The sequence below is a fragment of the Hyla sarda genome, chromosome 2, assembly GCF_029499605.1.
Source record: "Hyla sarda isolate aHylSar1 chromosome 2, aHylSar1.hap1, whole genome shotgun sequence".
In the NCBI taxonomy this organism is placed as follows: domain Eukaryota; kingdom Metazoa; phylum Chordata; class Amphibia; order Anura; family Hylidae; genus Hyla; species Hyla sarda.
The window spans coordinates 91,162,706-91,187,602 of record NC_079190.1 but is presented as its reverse complement, the minus strand read 5'-3'; the positions used below and the strand labels follow the sequence as shown (position 1 = coordinate 91,187,602).

The 24,897-nt window shown below is 44.7% G+C and overlaps 1 protein-coding gene across 5 annotated transcripts in view; it reads left to right on the top strand.

Annotated features, from left to right (window-relative positions):
- STAC3 (SH3 and cysteine rich domain 3) overlaps positions 1 to 24,897 on the top strand; it is a 105,061-nt gene that overhangs the window by 18,913 nt on the left and 61,251 nt on the right. The window lies entirely within an intron of this gene.

Below are 24,897 nucleotides of genomic sequence, written 5' to 3'. Positions count from 1 at the left end.
AAAAGGGAGCACATAAAAAGGAGAGAAGTTCACTTAGTCTTTGCATTGTTTGTCTGTGTGTGCCACACTAAGCATGGACAACAGAAAGAGGAGAAGAGAACTGTCTGATGACTTGAGAACCAAAATTGTTGGAAAATATCAACAATCTCAAGTCCATCTCCAGAGATCTAGATTTGCCTTTGTCCACAGTGCGCAATATTATCAAGAAGTTTGCAACCCATGGCACTGTAGCTAATCTCCCTGGGCATGGATAGAAGAGAAAAATTGTTGAAAGGTGTCAACGCAGGATAGTTCAGGTGGTTGATAAGCAGCCCCAAACAAGTTCCAAAGATATTCAAGCTGTCCTGCAGGCTCAGGGAGCATCAGTGTCAGCGCGAACTATCTGTCGACATTTAAATGAAATGAAACGCTATGGCAGGAGACCCAGGAGGACCCCACTGCTGACATAGAGACATAAAAAGCTTGATTAAGCCAAAATCCTTCTGGGAAAATGTCTTGTGGACAGATGAGACCAAGATAGAGCTTTTTTGGTAAAGCACATAATTTTACTGTTTACCGAAAATGGAATGAGGCCTACCAAGGAAAGAACACAAGGGGAGATTTATCAAGAAATGTCTGTTGGATCAAATTTCCACCTTTTTTTTGTCTATACTTATTCATCAATAATGTGCAGCGTAATGATGAATAAGGCGCAGCTCTCCTTTAGCGTGAAAAGTTGTCTAACGTACACCTTTTGTAAAAAAGAGTCAGACCAGCAACCAGAGGCCTGGGTTCTCAACCCGTGGTACACGTACCCATAGGGGTACGCCACGGGTTTAGCGTTGGTATGCGAAAGCGCCGACAAATATTGGCCATGCACTGGCAAGTACTTGTCAGCACATAGCCGGGCAAACCTCCAGCTTTTGCAAAACTACAATTCTCAGCATGCAGTGACAGAAGGGCATGCTGGGACTTGTAGTTATGAAACAGCAGGAGGCACACTACTATAACTTTCAGCATGCCCTTTGGCTGTCCATGCATGCTGGGGGATGTAGTTATGCAACAGCTGGAGGCACACTGGTTGCATAACACTGAGTTTGTTACCTAACTCAGTGTTTTCCAACCCGTGTGCCTCCAGCTGTTGCAAAACTAAAACTCCCAGCATGCATGGTCTGTCAGTGCATGCTGGGAGTTATAGTTTTGCAACAGCTGGAGGCACACGGGTTGGAAAACACTGAGTTAGAAAACAGATAATGTTTCCCAGACAGTGTGCCTCCAGTTGTTGCAAAACTACAACTCCCAGCATGCCTAGACAGTTTTGCAACAACTGGAGAAGAACAGATTGGGGACCACTGTGTAGTGGTCTCCAAACTGTGGCCCTCCAGATGTTGCAAAATTTCAACTCCAAGCATGCCCAGACTGCCTAGGCATGCTGGGAGTTGTAGTTTGGCAACATCTGCAGGGCCAGATGTTACAGAACTACAACTCCCAGCATGCCTGGAATGTCTTGGCATGCTGAGAGTTGTAGTTTTGCAACATCTGGAAGAGCACAGATTGGAGACCACTGCACACACTGGTCTCTAAACTGTGGCCCTCCAGATGTTGCAAAACTACAACTCCCAGCATGTCCAGACATCCAAAGGCTGTCTGGGCATGCTGGGAGTTGTAGTTTTGAAGTGAAGATTAGTGACGATCTTCACTTTTGCCTCTGATGCCGCCGCCGCTGCCCCATTGCCTCCCCCATCCCCGGTTTTATAATTACCTGTTCCCAGGGTCCGAACTACTTCTGGCTCCTGCGACGTCCTCAACGTGACGTCACCATCAGTGCGCCCAGTGACAGCTCAGGACGCCGCCAGAGCCAGAATGAGCGCGGACCCCGGGCCCTGGGCCCCGGGAACAGGTAATTAGGCAATGGGGCAGCGGCGGCGGTGGTTGGACTAGGGAGGACCCCAGGACAGGCAGGGGGAGAGAAACGGGCGGCAGCGGCAGTCTCTGCCCTGCTAAAGCCCCTGCAGTTCATTGATTTAAAGCGCCCACTTTGATCTGCAGCGGCTTCTGAGGGGGGAGAAATAGCCAATAACTTATACCGGAATATCGATATAAGTTATCGGCTATCGGGCTGGTAACAGCGGGACTTCTGCCAGTTAAACCGTGCGATGACGCACATTGCCGGGTTAACTGAATGCCATCTATAGACGGCGGAATGTGCGAAAGACCTGCGCAATTCCCCGTCTATAGACTGGATTCTGCGGGAAGGGGTTAAAGGATGAATTGTGGAAGGTAGAAATTATTCTAAAGCCTACTGGTAGGTGGTGTAGCTTTGCGCCTACAAATGTACATTTGCGCACAAAATTGCGACTTTTGACAAAAGTTGCAAATGATAAATACGTGGCCACCGCAAAAGAAAAAGTTCTACGGGTAGGGAAAAAGAGTAAAACTATCTATATCAAAAAGTGCACAAAAGTCTCAAAATATGCTGCTTGCGTCTGAACTGCGCCTAAACATAGACAAAAAAAATGCTCTAAAAGCAAAGATAAATCTCCCCACAGTACCTACAGTGAAATATGGTGGAGGTCAATGATGTTTTGAGGTTGTTTTGCTGCCTCTGGCACTGGAACCCTTGAATGTGTGCAAGAAATCATGAAATCTGAGGATTACCAATGGATTTTGGGTCGCACTGTACAGCCCAGTGTCAGAAAGCTGGGTTTGCGTCTGAGATCTTGGATCTTCCAGCAGGACAATGACCCCAAACATACATCAGAAAGCACCCAGAAATGGATGGCAACAATGTGCTGGAGAGTTCTGAAGTGGCCAGCAATGAGTCCAGATCTAAATCCCATTGAACACTAGATATGTTCAATTAGTTTCGGCAGGAATGTTAATTTATACGAATTTTACAGTTTTCGGGCGTTCAGATTGATCCAAATGCACGAAAACCTATTTGAACATTTCGGAATAACCACGATAATACGAACATCAGATTAACGAATACATTCTTAAAATATCTAATGCATTCGTTAACTGTAAAATGACAGTAAATAATTAATTTGATTTTTTCAATTGGTCCTTGGGAGGTCACATGATCGAAGTTCATTGTCACATGATACTTTTTAGCCAATTAGCTTATTCCAGTCGATCCCTACTGTATCACAGACAGTGAGGCTGTTTAATTAGTTGTGAAGTAATCCTGTGAGAGTTTGCCTGGTGTTACTGGAGTGTGGAGCCACTGGATTTGCAGAAATGGACAGTTAATCTGAGGAAAACTTGGCTTCTGGCACAGAGACAACTGCAAAACAAGCTAAGGTAACACCTGCTATTTTTTACACGAGAGGATCAGCAAGGCCTGGGTTACAAATAAGCATTAGAAAGAAGCATTAAACGAATAACTAAATTGTCCAAAAACGAAAGTGAAACGAATGATATATATAACGAATAGATCCGAAATAACGAATGCATCCGACAGCTGAACAGTTTCCGAATAGAACCGAAAAAAATATATACGAATGCTTCCGAAAACAGAATAAAACGAATTACTGTATCCTGAAGTATTAACAGAACCAAAAAATTTTTTATCCGAAGAAAACCGAAACGAAACGAACATTTTGGTCGTGCACAAGTCTATTGAACACCTGTGGAGAGATCTTAAAATTGCTGTTGGGAAAAGGCGTCCTTCCAATTAGAGAGACCCGGAGCACTTTGCAAAGGAAGAGTGGTTCAACATTCCGGCTGAGAGGTGTAAGAAGATTATTGATGGTTATAGGTAGCGACTGATTTCAGTTATTTTTTTCCAAAGGGCAACCAAATATTAAGTTAAGGGTGGCAATAATTTTGTCCAGGCCATTTTAGGAGTTTGGTGCCACATTATGTCCAATTGGCTTTTTTTCCTCCCTTTTTTGGTTTAGTTCCAATACACACAAAGGGAATAAACATGTGAATAGCAAAACGTGTTACTGCAATCCTTTTCTGTGAGAAATACTTAATTTTCTAGAAAAATTTCAGGGGTGACAATATTTATGGCCATGAATGTAGATTATGGGGGGTACGACCTCCTTTGGATAGGGGATAAGTTATTTTACTACACTACACCTTTAAATAAAGCAGGGCATGTGATTAACATGGGGCCAGTACATATTTTTGTGAAATTTCACTTCAGAACACCACGTTGTATGATTCCTTCTCTGTGACTTTTCTGAGACTTTTTCACCCGTGTGACTTTTGAAGCTGTTTTATAATCTAGGTCTGGCCTGATGTATGTTTTTGGTGTAATTGAGGGCTTGTGACAAATCTGTGATTTTTTGTGAAGTAGTACACTTTTTGCTCAATTGCGACAAATATGTGGAAAATTTACAGCAAAAAACTGTGTAAAAAGCTTGATAAATGTCCCCCCCCCCCCCCTAAGGGTGAGATTGATTCTTCCTTAGATCACAAGTATAGTAGGAGCTTACAGTATGTTCCTCTGTAAATGTACCGTATAACAGTTTTGACTTCTACATTCATACACTAGACCAGGGGTCTCCAAACTGTGGCTCTCCAGATGTTGCAAAACTACAACTCCTAGCATGCCCGGACAGCCAACGGCATGTGGGGAGTTGTAGTTTTGCAACATCTGGATGGCCACATTTTGAAAACCACTGCAATAGACCATTTACTGGCCTAGCACCACTCTGTTGTTGCTTTTTATGTGGTTTATTAATCATCCGAAAGGGCATCTGTAACATGCATGGAGCTAACGCATTTCGGCCTTCATCATAGATACAATCCATGGTAACATGCAGCATAGATCACATTTTAAAAATCACGTAAAATAATTTTTCTATTCACCTTCTAGCAGCAATGACGTGGTTAATGCATGTAACTAGAACCATGCAGAATATTAACCCTTCCACAAACATTGGTAGCATACAACCCTTGTATTATACCAGATATAGCAGTACATGAATGTTTAGGCGTTTCAAAAATTACCTATCATGACTACTAGGGATGAGCGAATTGAATCTGACGAATCCAAATTCGCTATGAATTTCAGAAAAAATTTGATTTGTAACGAATGTGAATATCGCCGTGATTCGAACGCGCAAATCACTTCATTAACCCCTTGAGGACGCAGCTCATTTTCACCTTAAGGACGCAGCCCTTTTTTGCAAATCTGACCACTGTCACTTTAAGCATTAATAACTCTGGGATGCTTTTATGTTTCATTCTGATTCCAAGCTTGTTTTTTCGGGACATATTCTACTTTAACATAGTGGTAAATTATCGTCGTTATTTGCATCCTTTTTTGGTGAAAAATCCCCAAATTTCATGAAAATGTTGAAAATTTTTCTAACTTTGAAACTCTCTGCTTGTAAGGAAAATGGATATTCCAAATAAATTATATATTGTTTCACAAATGCAATATGTCCACTTTATGTTGACATCATAAAGTTGACATGTTTTAACTTTTTGAAGACATTAGAGGGCTTCAAAGTATAGCAGCAATTTTCTAAATTTTCATAAAAATTTCAAAATTTGAATTTTTCAGGGACCAGTTAAGTTTGAAGTGGATTTGAGGGGCCTTTCTGTGAGAAATACCCCATAAATTACCCCATTATAGAAACTGCACCCCTCAAAGTATTCAAAATGACATTCAGAAAGTTTGTTAACCCTTTAGGTGTTTCACAGGAATAGCAGCAAAGTGGAGGAGAAAAATCAAAATCTTCCTTTTTTACACTAACATGTTCTTGTAGACCCATATTTTTTCTATTTTTACAAGGAGTAAAAGGAGAAAATGCCCCCCCCCAAATATGTAACCCAATTTCTCTCGAGTAAGGAAATACCTCATATGTGGATGTAAAGTGCTTTGTGGGTGTACTAGAGGGCTCAGAAGAGAAGGAGCGACAATGGGATTTTGGAGAGCGAATTTTGCTGAAATGGTTTTTGGGGGGCATGTCACATTTAGGAAGCCCCTATGGGGCCAGAACAGCAAAAAACACCCCACATGGCATAGTATTTGGGAAACTACACCCCTCAAGGAATGTAACAAGTGGTACAGTGAGCCTTAACACCCCACAGGTGTTTGACGAATTTTCGATAAAGTTGGACGTGAAAATGAAAATTTTTAATTAATTCACTAAATTGCTGAGTTTACCCCAAATTTTTCATTTTCACAAGGGGTAATATGTGAAAATGTCCTCCAAAATTTGAAACTCCATTTCTCTCGAGTAAGGAAATACCTCATATGTGGATGCAAAGTGATCTGCGGGTGCATTAGAGGGCTCAGAAGGGAAGGAGCGACATTGGGCTTTTGGAAAGCAAATTTTGCTGAAATGTTTTGTCTCATTTAGGAAGCCCCCATGGTGCCAGAATAGCGAAAAACACCCCACATGGCATACTATTTAGGAAACTACACCCCTCAAAGAACATAACAAGGGGTGCAGTGAACATTTACACCCAACTGGCATTTGATAGATCTTTGTAACAGTGGGCTGTCCAAAGGAAAAATGTAATTTTTCATTTTCACGGACCACTGTTCCAAAAATTTGTCAGACTCCTGTGGGGCGTAAATGCTCACTTTACCCTTTGTTATGTTCCATGAGAGGGGTAGTTTCCGAAATGGGTTCATATGTGGGTGTTTATTTTTTTGCATTTGTCAGAACCGCTGTAACCAGCAGCCACCCCTGTGCAAATCACCAGTTTAGGCCTCAAATGTACATAGCGCGCTCTCATTCCTGAGCCTTGTTGTCTACCCGCAGAGCATTTTACGTCCATATATGGGGTATTTCTGTACTTGGGAGAAAGTGTGTTACAAATTTTGGGGGTCTTTTTTTCCTTTTACCTCTTATGAAAATGAAAAGTATGGGGCAATACTACACTACCACATAATAAAGAGTAGTATGTTAGTGTAAAACCAGTATGTTAGTGTAAAAAATAAAAAGTTTTTACACTAACATGCTGGTGTAGACCCCAACTTTACCTTTTCATAAGGGGTTAAAGGAGAAAAAGCCACCAAAAATTTGTAGAGTAATTTCTCCCGAGTACGGAGGTACCCCCCATGTGTGACCCTAAATGGTTGCCTTGAAATACGACAGGGCTCCGAAGTGAGAAAGCGCCATGTGCATTTAAGGCTTAAATTAGGGATTTTCATAGGGGTGTACCCGGATGCAAGTGTTACACTTGCCTCCTCCACCAAAAATACTGTACGTTAGTTTTCCCCAAATGGGGTGCCTCCAGCTGTTGCAAAACTCCCAACATGCCTGGCATGTCCGGCGATGGCTGTCCGGCAATACAGGGAGTTGTTATTTTGCAACAGCTGGAGGCTCTGTTTTGGAAAAACTGACGTACAAGAAGTTTTTAATTTTTATTGGGGGGGGGGGGGGGGCGCACAGTGTAAGGGTGTAGTGTATATGTAGTTTTACTCTTTATTATGTGGTAGTGTAGTGTTTTTAGGGTACATTCACACAGACTGGGGTTTAAAGTGTTTCCCGCTGCAGCGGAAAATTTGCCGCATCTCAAACTTGAAGCGGGAAACTTGCTGTAAACCCCCATCCGTGTGAATGTACCCTGTACATTCACATGGGGGGGGGGGGGGGTTGGTGCAAAACTACAACTCCCAGCATGCACTGACAGACTGTCAGCTAGAGGCACACTGGTTGGGATTGGGAAACACTGTCTGTTTCCTAACTCAGTGTTTCCCAACCCGTGTGCCTCCAGCTGTTGCAAAACTACAACTCCCAGCATGCATGGTCTGTCAGTGCATGCAGGGAGTTTTTGCAACAGCAGGAGGCACACGGGTTGGGAAACACTGAGTTAGGGAACAGACACCTTCCACTACCATGGCTGCTGACCAGCTCCATCAGCAGCAGCCTCAGTCGCTGATAAGTAGCTTTCTTCACCCGCATAGTGAAACAACTCATCAGCAGCAGGTAGACATGGAGCAGGACCCAAACCAGCAGGTGGTGGCATACCTTGACATGACCATGCCAACACACCTTGGAGATCCGCTGGACTTCTGGGCAGCCAAACTTGATTTGTGGCCCCAACTAGCAGAGTTTGCCCTGGAAAAGCTGTCTTGCCCGACCAGTAGTGTGTCATCAGAGCGGGTGTTTAGTGAGGCGGGGGCCATATTAACCCCAAGGAGTCCACTAAAATGTGGAGAGACTGACGTTTGTGAAGATGAATCAGGCATGGATCAGCCAGGATTTCCACCCACCAATGCCAGATGCATCAGAGTAGATTGATCATGGTGCCACACCAACAAATATGGATAATGCAAAACAGATTTAAGGCACTGCTTCCCAGTTACAGACATTCCTCCACATCAGACCACAAGTAAGTATTGAGGATATGCATTAGCTAAAACGTAACTTTTCTTAGGATAAAATATACGTACCCAAAATTTTTTGGAATTCAAACAAAAGGAAATGTGTGCAAAAAACACCATGTGCAACCTACACCACCAAGTATTGATGTGATGCAAAGACCTCTAAAATGTGGAAGGGAACAACATATGGTTAGTGGTGGTAAAAACTTCCCCTGTGAGGCCCTACTCTCGCATTATTAACTCCCTTCTTGGCAAGTGTTACACGCCCTAAAAAGGGTGGCCCAACACAGTAACCTCTCCCTATTCCCCCCTACAAACACTGCCATTTCCCAGGGTTTTTAGGTGGAAATAGGGAGAGTTTCCTGTGTGGGGCTGCCTTTTTTTTTAAAGTGAATAACACTTGCCTAGAAGGGAATTCATAGTGCAAGAGTAGGGTCTTACAGGGGAATTTTTTTACCTCCACCTGCTACAATGGACAATACGTTGCTCCCTACCATCTTTTCGAGGAAAGTGTTACTCGTCTTAAAAACATTTAAACAAATTCTTCTCCACTGTATTCACCGAGGAAAATGAAATGCCAGGTGAAATACAGCGAGATAAGGTAAACTCCCCAGTACAGGTCACCTATCTAACCCAGGAAGAAGTACGGTGCTGCCTACAAAAAATCTAAAAAGACAAATCACCAGGTCCAGATGGCATTCACCCCAGTGTTTTAAAGGAATTAAGTAATGTAATAGACAGACTCCTATTTTTAATATTCAGGAACTGTATAGTGACAGGGAAAGTTCCCAAGGACTGGCGCATGGCAAATGTGGTGCCAATATTTAAAAAGGGGTCAAAAGGTGACCCTGGGAATTATAGGCCTGTTGGTTTAACCTCCGTTGTATGTAAATTGTTTGACGGTTTTCTAAGGGATGCTATTTTGGAGTATCTTAATAAAAATAAATGACCCCATATCAGCATGGCTTTATGAGGGATCGGTCCTGTCAAACTAACCTGCTCAGCTTTTATGAGGAGGTGAGCTCCAGACTGGACAAGGGGCAATCACTGGATGTTGTATATCTTGATTTTTCCAAAGCATTTGATATGGTGCCAAAGGTTGGTGCATAAAATGAGAAGGATCGGGCTGGGGGAGAATGTGTGTAAGTGGGTAAGTAACTGGCTAAGTGATAGGAAACAGAGGGTGGTTATTAATGGTACTTATTCTGATTGGGTGACTGTTACTAGTGGGGTACCACAGGGGTCAGTCTTGGGTCCTGTTCTGTTTAATATATTTATTAATGCTCTTGTAGAGGGGTTGAATAGTAAAGTAGCAATCTCTGCATTTGATACTATGTAAAGTGGTAAACACTATAGAGGACAGTGCACTGTTACAAATGGATCTGAATAGGCTGGAGGTTTGGGCTGGGAAGTGGCAGATGAGCTTCAACACTGATAAATGTAAGGTAATGCACATGGGGAGGAAAAGTCCGGGCTGGAATTATGTATTAAATGGGAGAACACTTGGGACGACTGATGTGGAAAAGGACTTGGGAGTCTTAGTTAACAGTAAATTTAGCTGTAGTGACCAGAGTCGGGCAGCTGCTGCCAAGGCAAATAAAATCATGGGGTGCATCAATAGTGCATAGATCCCCCCCGACAAGGAAATAATTCTACCACTGTACAAATCACTAGTCAGACCACACATGGAATACTGTGTACAGTACTGGGCACTAGTGTACAAGAAAGATATAGTGGAGCTATGTATAAATTAGGGTTGCACGATATATCGCAAAAGCAATTGAATTTTTGCTTCTTGCGATATAGCGATACACCCCCCCCCCCCCCCCCCCCCCCCCCGGGGAAACTATCATCTCGGGCCGGCTCCCGCGTGCTGCTGCAGGCAGGAGCCGGCTAGAGCAGGTAAAAAAATATTTAAATACTAAAAGTCAGTGTTTCCCAATCAGGGTGCCTCCAGTTGTTGCAAAACTACCTACTCTCAGCATGTCTGGACCGGCAAAAGCTGTCCAGGCATGTTGTAGTTTCACTACAGCTGAAGGCACCCTGGCAGAAAAACACTGAGCTAAGTGAAAGGGCCAATCACTGGCCGCAGCGTTGTCACATGTCAAGCCAGTGATTGGCTGATGGGGAAAGGTCTTTTCGGCAGCAAACACACTAGGGAAACCCAGTGTGTTGCTGCAGTACAAAATGTGACTGGGGGGGTGGGAATGTGACAAGGGGGATATGGGACGTGGGGGGGGGGGATGTGATATGGGGGGAGAATGTGGCATGGGGGGTGAGAGGTGACAAGGGGGGGAATGTGACATGGGGGGGAGATGTGACAGGGGGGGATGTGATATGGGGGAGAATGTGGGGAATGTGACGGGTAAGTGAGATGTGATATGGGGGGAGAATGTGACGGGGAGGGGGGAATGTGACAGGGGGGAGAATGTGATATGGGGCGAGAAGTTGGCAGGTGGAGGGGGGAATGTGACAGGGGGGTGAGATGTGATATGGGGGGAGAAAGTCGCAGGGGGAGGGGGAATGTGACATGGGGGAAAATGTGATGGGGGAACATTTGATGGGGGGAGATGTGAAATGGGCGGTGGGCATAAAATGGGTGGAAAGTTGTAAAATGGAGGAGATTGGGCATGAAATGGTGGGATTTCACCATTTATTTATTATATTGCATCGCATATCGAAATCGCAATATTTAGGCCCATAATCACAATCGCACATTTTCCCCATATCGTGCAGCCCTAGTATAAATATATCAGGGGGCAGTACAGAGATCTCTCCCATGATCTATTTATACCCAGGACTTTATCTATAACAAGGGGGCATCCTCTACGTCTAGAGGAAAGAAGGTTTCTACACCAGCACAGACAGGGGTTCTTTACTGTAAGAGCAGCGAGACTGTGGAATTCTCTGCCTGAGGAGGTGGTCATGGGGAACTCTGTAAAAGAGTTCAAAAGGGTCTGGATGCATTTTTGCAGAGTAATAACATTACAGGTTATGTATACTAGATTTATAGGGACAGAACATTGATCCAGGGATCTATTCTGATGCCATATTGGAGTCGGGAAGGAATTCTTACCTCTAGTATGAGGGTTTTTTGCCTTCCCCTGGATCAACTCAGTAGGGACTCATTAGGGATATAGGTTGAACTTGATGGACTCTGGTCTTTTTTCAACCTTATGAACTATGTTACTTTTTGAGGTCTTTGCATCACATCAGTATTTGCTGGTGTAGGTGGCACATGGTGTGTTTTGCACACCTTTCCTTTTGTTTGATTTAAAAAATGTTTTGGGTCCATTCATTTTATCCTAAGTATATTATTAAAAGTTAAGTTTTATGTAATGCATATCCTCAATACTTACTTGTGCACAAAAACACTTCTACAAAAGAGACCGTTTTGTTCTGCCTACCTGCCTCAGCTACTATTCTGATCTTTTTTCACCCACCTTCGTCACTGGGTACTGGTATTACCACCCACCGCCCCACTATGTCACTGGGTCACTTTCAGGACTCCTGATGCCACCTCCAGGCTGTCTCATACTGCCACCATATGTTCTCCTCATGCAGATGCCAGCTCCAAGCTGTCTCATTCTGCCACCATATGTTCTCTTCATGCTGCTGCCACCTCCAGGCTGTCTCATTCTGCAACTATATGGTCTCCTCATGCTTCCACCACCTTCACGCTGTGTCATTCAGCCACTATATGGTCTCCTCATACTGATGCCACCTCCAGGCTCTGTCATTGTGCCGCTCTGCGACAGTGATTCTAATAGCGACGCCTCTGATCTGCATGTCATACTGAATAACAGTATTATTTCACTAACCCAGCACACACCCTATGCGTTTTACAGCAAGGCAAAGTGTTCTACACCCCTATTGAGGCTCTCTGTAGGCCAGAAATAGCCATTTTTTATACAAATTCGCCACGAATAAATTCGGACGGAACCAAATTTTTCCGGTGAATCGGCTGAGTCGAATTTTTCAAACATTTGCTTATCTCTAATGACTACGATTCTAGATTAATACATTTCTGTCAGGGCTGGCCATACAATGGGTCCCGCTGGGTCCATTAGACCCAGGCGGCACGTTCACAGGGGCGGCACATTGCGCCCCGCGAAAATTTTTGACCCCTTCCTTCACAACACATGACTGACCTAGTCCGTCATGGTGCCGCTCAGGGTGTACAGAGCGGGCTCCTGACATGAGCCCACTACATACCGGGTGACTCCCAGCTGTTTTCAGTAGCTGGGGGCCGCTGCTAATACCCGGCATGCGGCGATCGAAGCAGCCGCCTATTAACCCTTTAGATTGCCACTTTAGATTTAAAAAACATGTAAGCATAATAAAAAATACATATATATTTGGTATCTCTGCATGCACAATTCTCCAAACTATTAAAATATGACATTATTAATCCTGTACGGTAAATGGCGTAAAAGTAAAAAAATACTAAATCCCAGAATTGTGTTTTTTATTATTATTATTATTATTATTATGTCCTTCTGATATGCAATGGCATAGTCCTGCATTTTACTCCTGCACAATGTCTTGGGCCGGCCCTGATTTCTGTTGTTTTAAAAATTTTATAGTTCTAATTGGAATTTTCATAGTTTTTACTGAAATTCTAACTATAAAAATTCCAATTAGAACTATGAAAAATGTAACCAAGATTAAAATAGGAATAAATTACTGCAACCCCATGTTTTAGTATACACTAACAGGCAGATAAAGATGCAAGGTGTGAACCAGCACAAACACAACATCATGTTTTCAAATCAATTAACAGGTGGATAAAAAAGTGTAAATCAGCCCTAACACAACATCAATGTTTTTGAATCAACTGACAGGTGGATGGAAAATGCAATGTGTGAACCAGCACCATACTATTAGTATGTTAAAATTAAGTCTTGGCGCTGGTTCATACCTTGCAGCTGTCAGTATCCAAAACCACTATCTATTAATAAGTTTTTGTTTAGTGTTGTCTCTTATAGCAGGTAGTGTTGAGCGCGAATATTAAAATGCAAATTTTTACTGCGAATATCTGCACTTTGCAATTTTGCAAATATTTAGAATATAGTGATATCTATTCGCAATGTCGAATATTCATATTTTTAATGCAAATGTATACAAATATCGGCACTTCCAGGCTGAACACTGATCCCTCCCTTCTTTTAAGCACTATGCGAATTTCATTACGAATTTTCGCATGAAAAAAAGAAAATGAACATAGCAAACATGCGAATTTCGTGAACATAGGACGAATATTAGTCCACATAGTCGCGAAATATTGCAAATTCGAATATGGCCTCTGCGGCTCATCACTAATAGCAGGATGTACTTTTTCTTTTTCCTGAATTTTAATCGATAAACTACCTCCAGAATGATAGGTACTAATATGTTGAGTGTAGACACGTTGACTGCAATATTTTAGCTATATGATACCTTCAAACATGTGACTGTACATCCTACATATTGGATTTTTTTTTTATAGTTACAAAATATCAGAATCAACATCCATAAAATGAAACAGCTTTTTTCAACTGTCTCTGCCAACTATATGCAAAGACAATTTTCCTGTAAATTAATCATAATAAATATTATTAATATAATTATAAGACACTGCTGGAGAGGCTATTATATCATCTCCTCTGACGCCAACACCGATCTCCTGCTGCATCTCCCGTCATCACATAGGAACTTCTCACATCAATAAAGATGATCTCTGTCACGATGCCGGCTGGCAGGTAGTGGACCCTCTGTGCCAGAGAGGGATTGGCGTGGACCGTGCTAGTGGACCGGTTCTAAGCCACTACTGGTTTTCACCAGAGCCCGCCGCAAAGCGGGATGGTCTTGCTGCGGCGGTAGTGACCAGGTCGTATCCACTAGCAACGGCTCACCTCTCTGGCTGCTGAAGATAGGCGCGGTACAAGGGAGTAGGCAGAAGCAAGGTCGGACGTAGCAGAAGGTCGGGGCAGGCAGCAAGGATCGTAGTCAGGGGCAACGGCAGAAGGTCTGGAAACACAGGCAAGGAACACACAAGGAACGCTTTCACTGGCACTAAGGCAACAAGATCCGGCAAGGGAGTGCAAGGGAAGTGAGGTAATATAGGGAAGTGCACAGGTGAAAACCCTAATTGGAACCACTGCGCCAATCAGCGGCGCAGTGGCCCTTTAAATTGCAGAGACCCGGCGCGCGCGCGCCCTAGGGAGCGGGGCCGCGCGCGCCGGGACAGAACAGACGGGGAGCGAGTCAGGTAGGGGAGCCGGGGTGCGCATCGCGAGCGGGCGCTACCCGCATCGCGAATCGCATCCCGGCTGGCAGCAGGATCGCAGCGCCCCGGGTCAGAGGACGTGACCGGAGCGCTGCAGCGGAGGGAGTGAAGCGAGCGCTCCGGGGAGGAGCGGGGACCCGGAGCGCTCGGCGTAACAGTACCCCCCCCCTTGGGTCTCCCCCTCTTCTTGGAGCCTGAGAACCTGAGGAGCAGACTTTTGTCAAGGATGTTGTCCTCAGGTTCCCAGGATCTCTCTTCAGGACCACAACCCTCCCAGTCTACTAAAAAAAAATTTTTCCCTCTGACCTTTTTGGCAGCCAAAATTTCCTTGACCGAGAAGACGTCCGAGGAGCCGGAAACAGGAGTGGGAGGAACAGATTTGGGAGAAAAACGGTTGAGGATGAGTGGTTTGAGAAGAGAGACGTGAAAGGCATTAGGGATACGAAGAGAAGGAGGAAGAAGAAGTTTATAAGAGACAGGATTAATTTGACACAAAATTTTGAAAGGACCAAGATAGCGTGGTCCCAACTTGTAGCTAGGGACACGGAAGCGGACATATTTAGCGGAGAGCCATACCTTGTCTCCAGGGGAAAAAACGGGGGGAGCTCTTCTTTTCTTATCCGCGAACCTCTTCATGCGTGAAGAAGCCTGTAAGAGAGAATTTTGGGTCTCTCTCCATATAATGGAAAGGTCACGAGAAATTTCATCCACAGCGGGCAGACCAGAGGGCAAGGGGGTAGGGAGGAGGGGAAGAGGGTGACGGCCGTACACCACGAAAAATGGGGATTTGGAGGAAGATTCAGAGACCCTGAAGTTATACGAAAATTCGGCCCATGGAAGGAGATCTGCCCAGTCATCCTGGCGGGAGGAAACAAAATGTCGCAAATAATCACCCAGGATCTGGTTAATTCTTTCTACTTGTCCATTGGACTGGGGATGATATGCAGAGGAAAAATTTAATTTAATCTTGAGTTGTTTACAGAGAGCCCTCCAGAATTTAGACACGAATTGGACCCCTCTATCCGAGACAATCTGCGTAGGCAACCCGTGAAGACGAAAAATGTGTACAAAAAATTGTTTAGCCAACTGAGGCGCAGAAGGAAGACCAGGAAGAGGGATGAAATGTGCCATTTTGGAGAATCGATCAACGACCACCCAAATAACGGTGTTGCCACGGGAAGGGGGTAAATCAGTAATAAAATCCATACCAATCAGAGACCAAGGCTGTTCGGGGACAGGCAGAGGATGAAGAAAACCAGCGGGCTTCTGGCGAGGAGTCTTATCCCGGGCACAGATAGTGCAGGCTCGCACAAAGTCCCCAACATCCGTCTCCAGAGTCGGCCACCAATAGAAGCGGGAGATGAGTTGCACAGATTTCTTGATGCCCGCATGACCTGCGAGATGGGAGGAGTGACCCCATTTGAGGATTCCGAGGCGTTGGCGTGGAGAAACAAAGGTCTTTCCTGGAGGAGTCTGCCTGATGGAGGCAGGAGAAGTGGAGATCAGGCAGTCAGGTGGAATGATGTGTTGCGGAGGGAGATCAACTTCTGAGGCATCCGAGGAACGAGAGAGAGCATCGGCCCTAATGTTCTTATCGGCAGGACGAAAGTGAATCTCAAAATTAAATCGGGCAAAGAACAGAGACCACCGGGCCTGGCGAGGATTCAGCCGTTGGGCCGACTGGAGGTAGGAGAGGTTCTTGTGGTCGGTGTAGATAATAACAGGAAATCTTGATCCCTCCAGCAGATGCCTCCATTCCTCAAGTGCTAATTTAATGGCTAGAAGCTCTCGATCCCCGATGGAGTAGTTCCTCTCCGCTGGAGAGAAGGTCCTAGAGAAAAAACCACAAGTGACAGCATGCCCGGAAGGATTTTTTTGTAGAAGAACAGCTCCAGCTCCTACTGAGGAGGCATCAACCTCCAATAGGAAGGGTTTGGAAGGGTCAGGTCTGGAGAGCACGGGAGCCGAAGAAAAGGCAGACTTGAGTCGTTTAAAGGAGTCTTCTGCTTGAGGAGGCCAGGACTTGGGATCAGCATTTTTCTTGGTTAAAGCCACGATAGGAGCCACAATGGTAGAAAAATGTGGAATAAATTGCCTGTAATAATTGGCGAACCCCAAAAAGCGTTGGATAGCACGGAGTCCGGAGGGGCGTGGCCAATTTAAGACGGCAGAGAGTTTGTCTGGATCCATCTGTAGTCCCTGGCCAGAGACCAAATATCCTAGAAAAGGAAGAGATTGGCATTCAAACAGACATTTCTCAATTTTGGCATAGAGTTGGTTGTCACGAAGTCTCTGAAGAACCATACGGACATGCTGGCGGTGTTCTTCTAGATTGGCAGAAAAAATTAGGATATCGTCCAGATATACCACAACACAGGAGTATAACAGATCACGAAAAATTTCATTGACAAAGTCTTGGAAGACGGCAGGGGCATTGCACAGTCCAAAGGGCATGACCAGATACTCAAAGTGTCCATCTCTGGTGTTAAATGCCGTTTTCCACTCGTCCCCCTCTCTGATGCGGATGAGGTTATAGGCGCCTCTTAAGTCCAATTTAGTGAAGATGTGGGCACCTTGGAGGCGATCAAAGAGTTCAGAGATGAGGGGTAAGGGGTAGCGGTTCTTAACCGTGATTTTATTAAGACCGCGGTAGTCAATGCAAGGACGTAGGGAGCCATCTTTTTTGGACACAAAGAAAAATCCGGCTCCGGCAGGAGAGGAGGATTTACGGATAAAGCCCTTTTTTAGATTCTCCTGGACGTATTCGGACATGGCAAGAGTCTCTGGGGCAGAGAGAGGATAAATTCTGCCCCGGGGTGGAGTAGTACCCGGGAGGAGGTCGATAGGGCAATCATAAGGCCTGTGAGGAGGTAGAGTCTCAGCTTGTTTTTTGCAGAAAACATCCGCGAAGTCCATATAGGCCTTAGGGAGACCGGTTACTGGAGGAACCACAGAGTTACGGCAAGGGTTACTGGGAACCGGTTTTAGACAGTTCTTGGAACAAGAGGACCCCCAACTCTTGATCTCCCCAGTGGACCAATCCAGGGTTGGGGAATGAAGTTGAAGCCAGGGAAGTCCAAGGAGAATCTCCGAGGTGCAATTGGGGAGGACCAAAAGTTCAATCCTCTCATGATGAGATCCGATGCTCATAAGAAGGGGCTCCGTGCGGAAACGTATGGTACAGTCCAATCTTTCATTATTTACACAATTGATGTAGAGGGGTCTGGCGAGACTGGTCACTGGGATGTTGAACCTGTTGACGAGAGAGGCCAAAATAAAATTTCCTGCAGATCCAGAGTCCAAGAAGGCCACTGTAGAGAAGGAGAAGGCAGAGGCAGACATCCGCACAGGCACAGTAAGACGTGGAGAAGCAGAGTAGACATCAAGGACTGTCTCACCTTTGTGCGGAGTCAGCGTACGTCTTTCCAGGCGGGGAGGACGGATAGGACAATCCCTCAGGAAGTGTTCGGTACTAGCACAGTACAGGCAGAGGTTCTCCATACGGCGTCGTGTCCTCTCTTGAGGTGTCAGGCGAGACCGGTCGACCTGCATAGCCTCCACGGCGGGAGGCACAGGAACAGATTGCAGGGGACCAGAGGAGAGAGGAGCCGAGGAGACGAAACGCCTCGTGCGAACAGAGTCCATATCTTGGCGGAGTTCCTGACGCCTTTCAGAAAAACGCATGTCAATGCGAGTGGCTAGGTGAATAAGTTCATGTAGATTAGCAGGAATTTCTCGTGCGGCCAGAACATCTTTAATGTTGCTGGATAGGCCTTTTTTGAAGGTCGCGCAGAGGGCCTCATTATTCCAGGACAATTCTGAAGCAAGTGTACGGAATTGTACGGCATACTCGCCAACGGAAGAATTACCCTGGACCAGGTTCAACAGGGCAGTCTCAGCAGAAGAGGCTCGGGCAGGTTCCTCAAAGACACTTCGGATTTCCGAGAAGAAGGAGTGTACAGAGGCAGTGACGGGGTCATTGCGGTCCCAGAGCGGTGTGGCCCATGACAGGGCTTTTCCGGACAGAAGACTGACTACGAAAGCCACCTTAGACCTTTCAGTGGGAAACAGGTCCGACATCATCTCCAGATGCAGGGAACATTGGGAAAGAAAGCCACGGCAAAACTTAGAGTCCCCATCAAATTTATCTGGCAAGGATAAGCGTATCCCAGGAGCGGCCACTCGCTGCGGAGGAGGTGCAGGAGCTGGCGGAGGAGATGACTGCTGAAGCTGTGGTAGCAACTGTTGTAGCATAACGGTCAGTTGAGACAGCTGTTGGCCTTGTTGCGCTATCTGTTGTGACTGCTGGGCGACCACCGTGGTGAGGTCAGCGACAACTGGCAGAGGAACTTCAGCGGGATCCATGGCCGGATCTACTGTCACGATGCCGGCTGGCAGGTAGTGGACCCTCTGTGCCAGAGAGGGATTGGCGTGGACCGTGCTAGTGGACCGGTTCTAAGCCACTACTGGTTTTCACCAGAGCCCGCCGCAAAGCGGGATGGTCTTGCTGCGGCGGTAGTGACCAGGTCGTATCCACTAGCAACGGCTCACCTCTCTGGCTGCTGAAGATAGGCGCGGTACAAGGGAGTAGGCAGAAGCAAGGTCGGACGTAGCAGAAGGTCGGGGCAGGCAGCAAGGATCATAGTCAGGGGCAACGGCAGAAGGTCTGGAAACACAGGCAAGGAACACACAAGGAACGCTTTCACTGGCACTAAGGCAACAAGATCCGGCAAGGGAGTGCAAGGGAAGTGAGGTAATATAGGGAAGTGCACAGGTGAAAACCCTAATTGGAACCACTGCGCCAATCAGCGGCGCAGTGGCCCTTTAAATTGCAGAGACCCGGCGCGCGCGCGCCCTAGGGAGCGGGGCCGCGCGCGCCGGGACAGAACAGACGGGGAGCGAGTCAGGTAGGGGAGCCGGGGTGCGCATCGCGAGCGGGCGCTACCCGCATCGCGAATCGCATCCCGGCTGGCAGCAGGATCGCAGCGCCCCGGGTCAGAGGACGTGACCGGAGCGCTGCAGCGGAGGGAGTGAAGCGAGCGCTCCGGGGAGGAGCGGGGACCCGGAGCGCTCGGCGTAACAATCTCTTTAAACATATTAAAGATTAACACAATAGCGTCTTACTCCGATACTGTACATACATTACAGATAGGGAACGTAGCTGTATTATTTGTAATATATCGGCAAAACGATCAGACTTTTCTAAAGTAAAATACCTGAACGTGTAAGCAATGCTTAAATTAATCCATTCTATTTCCAGTCACAAAACCCGTGCATGCTTTTCATCCAAAATTCCAGGATGTTGATGTAATTTGTCCTCTATAGAGATGGACAGATTTGGATCGGAAGATCCTTTGGAAAAAAGTTTAGAAGGTCTTTGCATTGTCTTAAATATGATGGGGTGAAGGTTCATACCTCACATGCAGCCATCATTTAGCACTAATATTTCCTTTACCTAAATTAGAGGATTTTTTAAGTGCAAAACTTGTACAAACCTATATTCATGCTAATAACTTTTTTCTTTTTTTTTCATTTTGGGACATGTCTTACGGTTTAAAGGAGTATTCCCATCTCAACTCATATAGTTAAACTTGTAGGGCACATTCAGGCCCCCCACTAATCATTAGAATGAGCTGGGAGAGTTGTGAGGCTGCATAATGGAGCCCGTCTCCTGCAACTAGATTGAGATCGCAGCGATCAGTGAGGATCTGAACATCCAGACCCCGACCAATCAAAAATGTTGATATGTCTCTGTGACATGTCTAAAGTTTTGTTAAATGGCAGGGATACTTAATTATATATATATATATATATATATATATATATATATATATAGATCTATGGATTTTGTCATATCTCCTCCATTCATTTGACTGTCATTGATATGAATTCAGTAAATTGCCTTTTGGCACAAGCATGAAGACTATAGAAGACTATCACAGTCTCCTGTTCTGGACACACCTATTGGCTGTGAGGAAATCACACCAGTGCACCCCCTGTGGGTCTAAGGACCTGCGATTTATCATGGCACTATTGACTTGGCACATAAAAAAATTGTAGTTATAGTTTTAAAAAGCTCACCTTCCCTGTGGCACTGAAGGCCATTCATCAGTGTGGTGTATACATACACTAAGCTGTTACGCCTTTTACCCTCTCCTTATGAGATGGGTTGCTACAACCCCACTGAATTACGCAAAAAGCAAGTTACTAAATCCACATTCTATCCCTTACAACTCTTTAGTAAATGTGAAGAGCTACTTTTTGATGCCTTGTTTTGAATAACTAAAAAGATGATAAAAAAAATAAAATAGCACGCTTTCTAGACCTTTCAAGCCTCTTCATCAGGAATAGCTTAACACAAAATCTGAAGAGTAACTGATTTATACACAAAAAAGAACATAGGAACAATACGGACACCACTTTGTATGATTCCTTCTCTGCATTTACCAGTACAACTTTTTAAAGCTGCTGTCTACAGCCATTTTTGTAAGCCAGGTCTGAGCTGGTGTATGTTTGTGGTGTAATTGAGGGCTATTCCACAAATGTCATACATCTCTGATCACTGAAAAAGCAGAAGTGTGTACCTTTTTAGTAAACAAAAACAAAAAAACATAAGCAAAATGTTGCACACTTTTTGCACAAATGTGGCAATTCTGCAACAAATTTCCCTTAAAAAGCAGTGTAAAAACCTTGAAAAATGTCCCCATATGAGTATGACAATAGATGTAAAGCTGAAGTATTAATATGAGGAGAGGAGTAAACAGCTGAGGCAGTATATAGTTGGAGTAGTTACTAGATAAGAAGGGTGAATGCATTATTGTTCTCTGAGTGAGATCTGATCCATGGTTGTGCAATCCCCAGGAGAATTAATCGGTATGTTCCTTAAAGGGATACTCCGGTGAAAAACCATTTTTTTTTCATATCAACTGGCTCCAGAAAGTTAAACAGATTTGTAAATTATTTCGAACAAAAAATCTTAATCCTTCCAGTACTTGGATACTGCTTTATACTACAGAGAAAGTTGAGTTGTTCTTTTCTGTCTGACCACAGTGCTCTCTGCTGACACCTCTGTCCATGTCAAGAACTTTCCAGAGTAGGATAGGTTTGCTATAGGGATTTGCTCCTGCTCTGGACAGTTCCTGACATGGACAGAGGTGTCAGCAGAGAGCACTGTGGTCAGACTGAAAAGAACAACTCAACTTCTTCTGTAGTATACAGCAGCTGATAAGTACTGGAAGGATTAAGCTTTTTATATAGAAGTAATTTGTTTTCTACTGGAGTACCCCCTTTAAAAAGCAATACCTTTTCTTGCTCTTGGCACACAACTTCTGGCTTGATGTGGGAGGGTAAGGTACTGTATCGATATCATCCCATGCAGGCTAAACACACCCGCATGCTATGACCAATGGCAGCAAAATGGTGACAATGTTGTGTTTAGTGTTCATCTTCCTAAATGATTTATCTACAAATGACTTCATCCAATGACCAGTAATACCTTTCTCTGTTATTTGGCAGTGTACACAATGTAGGGGTCTGGTCTGAACAATTTTTAATATACAAGAGTCTAAATTTAGGAGGTTGGTCAGAGGCCTCAACTATTTAGCAATCAAATCTGGGGCCTGTATTGGTTTAGGGGTTCTGGTCTGGGGTCTGAGTTTATTTAGGCATCTGGGGTCTCAACTTAGGGTTTCCTATCTATTTAGCAGTCTGGGCTCAGGCCTGTATTAGTTTAAAGGATTGTTCCTACAATATTAAATTATTCCTTGTCTATAGGATAGGGAATAACTAAGTGATTGTTGGAGGCCCGGTCACTGAATTCCATGCCGATTGATAAATCTCCTGCTTAGATCACAAACATAGACGATTTTTGATAATTCTACTTGTATAGAAGCTTACAGTACATAAGCATGTCCTCTAGTAAATATACTGTATAACTGCTTTGACTTTAACATACATATGCTGGACTAGTGATCTCCAAACTGTGGACCTCCAGATGTTGCAAAACTACAACTCCCAGCATGCAACATCTGGAGGGCCACAGTTTTGAAACCACTGCACTAGACCATTTACTCACCAATGTTATTATTATTTTTATTTTTTTTATAGTTCCATAATATCAGAAATGACATCCATAAAACAAACAGCTTTTTTTTTATTACATTTTTTTTTACTGTTTCTGGCAACTATATGCTAAGAAAATCCCCCTGTTAAGTTACTATAATAAAGATAATTAATATAATTATAAGACCCTGCTGGAAAGGCTATTATATCATCGCCTCTGACGCCAACACTGATCTCCTGCTGCATCTCCCGTCATCACATCAAAACTTCTCACATCACTTGTAAAATGTTATAATCCTCCCAGTTCACTGCCCCAACTTAATAAACCCCCCCCTGCATTTATTTTTATTATTTGATAGTTTTCTACCTTGATATTGCTCTGAATTTTCTGCTCAGTCTCAGTCAGATTCACAGACTGGGAAGGGGTATTACCCAGCAGGCGTGACATCATCTGAAGCCATACAGGGGAGAACTTCCTCCCTCACTCTGCTACACACAGCCCAGAGCAGTTCAGTGTGAGATGAGCTATGATTGGCTAAGGCTGCACCCCCCCTCTGCACTTCAGACTGCATTTCCTAATTTTGGACATCTAGGGCAGCAGGAATCCAAAGTCTGTGCAAGAGATGGGAGGAAATGTGCTATGGAAAAGTATGGAAAAGAGACACCTAGTGGCAGCTTTTTTAAACAGAAGTATAACATAGAAAACTTATTTTTTTTTAAACAAAGTACATTAGAAAGATGTTTTATTTACCATAAGGAGTGCAATAGCAAAATTTTGTTTTAATGATAGTGCCCATTTAAACATATTGTATGATTTAAGGAAAAGGGTCATACTGTTCACTCACACTAAACCCAATACACTGGGTTATAGTGCGGGTGAACAGGAGACCGATGCAGGGTCTCTGACTAACATACGTACCTTCTGTCTGGCGCCTAGAGGCCTATATCCTCTATCTATGCTGAATTGTGCACAGGAGGCGGGCCCGCCGGCTGGATTTGAATATTCATGGTCGCTGGTCATGTGAGCGTTTATGCCTACAGAGTTCTCACATGACCAGCAACCATGAATATTCAAATTCAGCCAGTGGGCCTGTCTCCTGTGCGTAATTCAGCGAAGATAGAAGAGGATATTCAGAAGGACTGGGCACCGGACAGAAGGTATGTATATTAGTCAGGGACCCCGCATCCATCTCCTGTTCACCTGCACTGTAACCCGGTCTATTGGGTTTAGTGTGGATGAACAGAATGACCGTTTTCTTTTAACACAATAGTGTCTTACACTGATTCTGTACAGGTACAGATAGGGCACATAGCTGGTGTACTCGCAATATAAGTAAAATACTTGAACATGTGAGCAATGCTTTTTTCAATAAACCCATTTAGTTTCAAATCACAAAACACATGCATGATTGTTGGAGGTCCGACTACTGGGATCCATACCGATCACCAGAATGGGGGAGGAATGTCTACCGCAATAAAAGGAGTGGATTGTGCACATGCAGCCAATGCTCCACTCATTGCAACACTCAGCAATGTTCGAGTTCCCTTCTGGTGATCTGCAGGGGTCCCAGCAGTCAGACCCCATTGATCACAGTTTTTTTTTTTTTTTTTTATACCTAAAAGTGGCACTCCGGTGGAAAACTTTTTTCATATCAACTGGCTCCAGAAAGTTAAACAGATTTGTTAATTATTTCTATTAAAAAAATCTTAATCCTTCCAGTATTTATCAGCTGCTGTATACTCAGAGGAAGTTGAGTTGATCTTTTCAGTCTGACCAAAGTGCTCTCTGCTGTCCATGTCAGGAACTGTCCAGAGTAGGAGCAAATCCCCATAGCAAACTTATCCTGCTCCGGACAGTTCCTGACATGGACAAGTGTCAGCAGAGAGCACCGTGGTCAGACAGAAAAGAACTCAACTTCCTCTGTAGTATACAGCAGATGTCTGATCACGAAGGGCCCGCATTCTATGCAGGGGCTGCTTCTCCAGTCTCGGAAACTTCTGTGTTTCCGGGACTGGAGATGTCACACCACGCCCCCTCCATTCATGTCTATGGGAGAGGGTGTGACTGCCATCACGCCCCCTCCCATAGACTTGAATGGAGGGGGAGTGGTGTGACTTCACAAGAGGGCGTGGCATCTCCAGTCCCAGAAGCCAAGATATTTCCAAGACTGGAAAAGCAGTCCCTGCATAGAATGTGGGTGCTGCACGGAGATCACGTGGCGTCCCAGCAACAGGCCCTCCCATGATCAGACGTCTTATCCCCTATTCTTTGTATAAGATGGATTTGGCT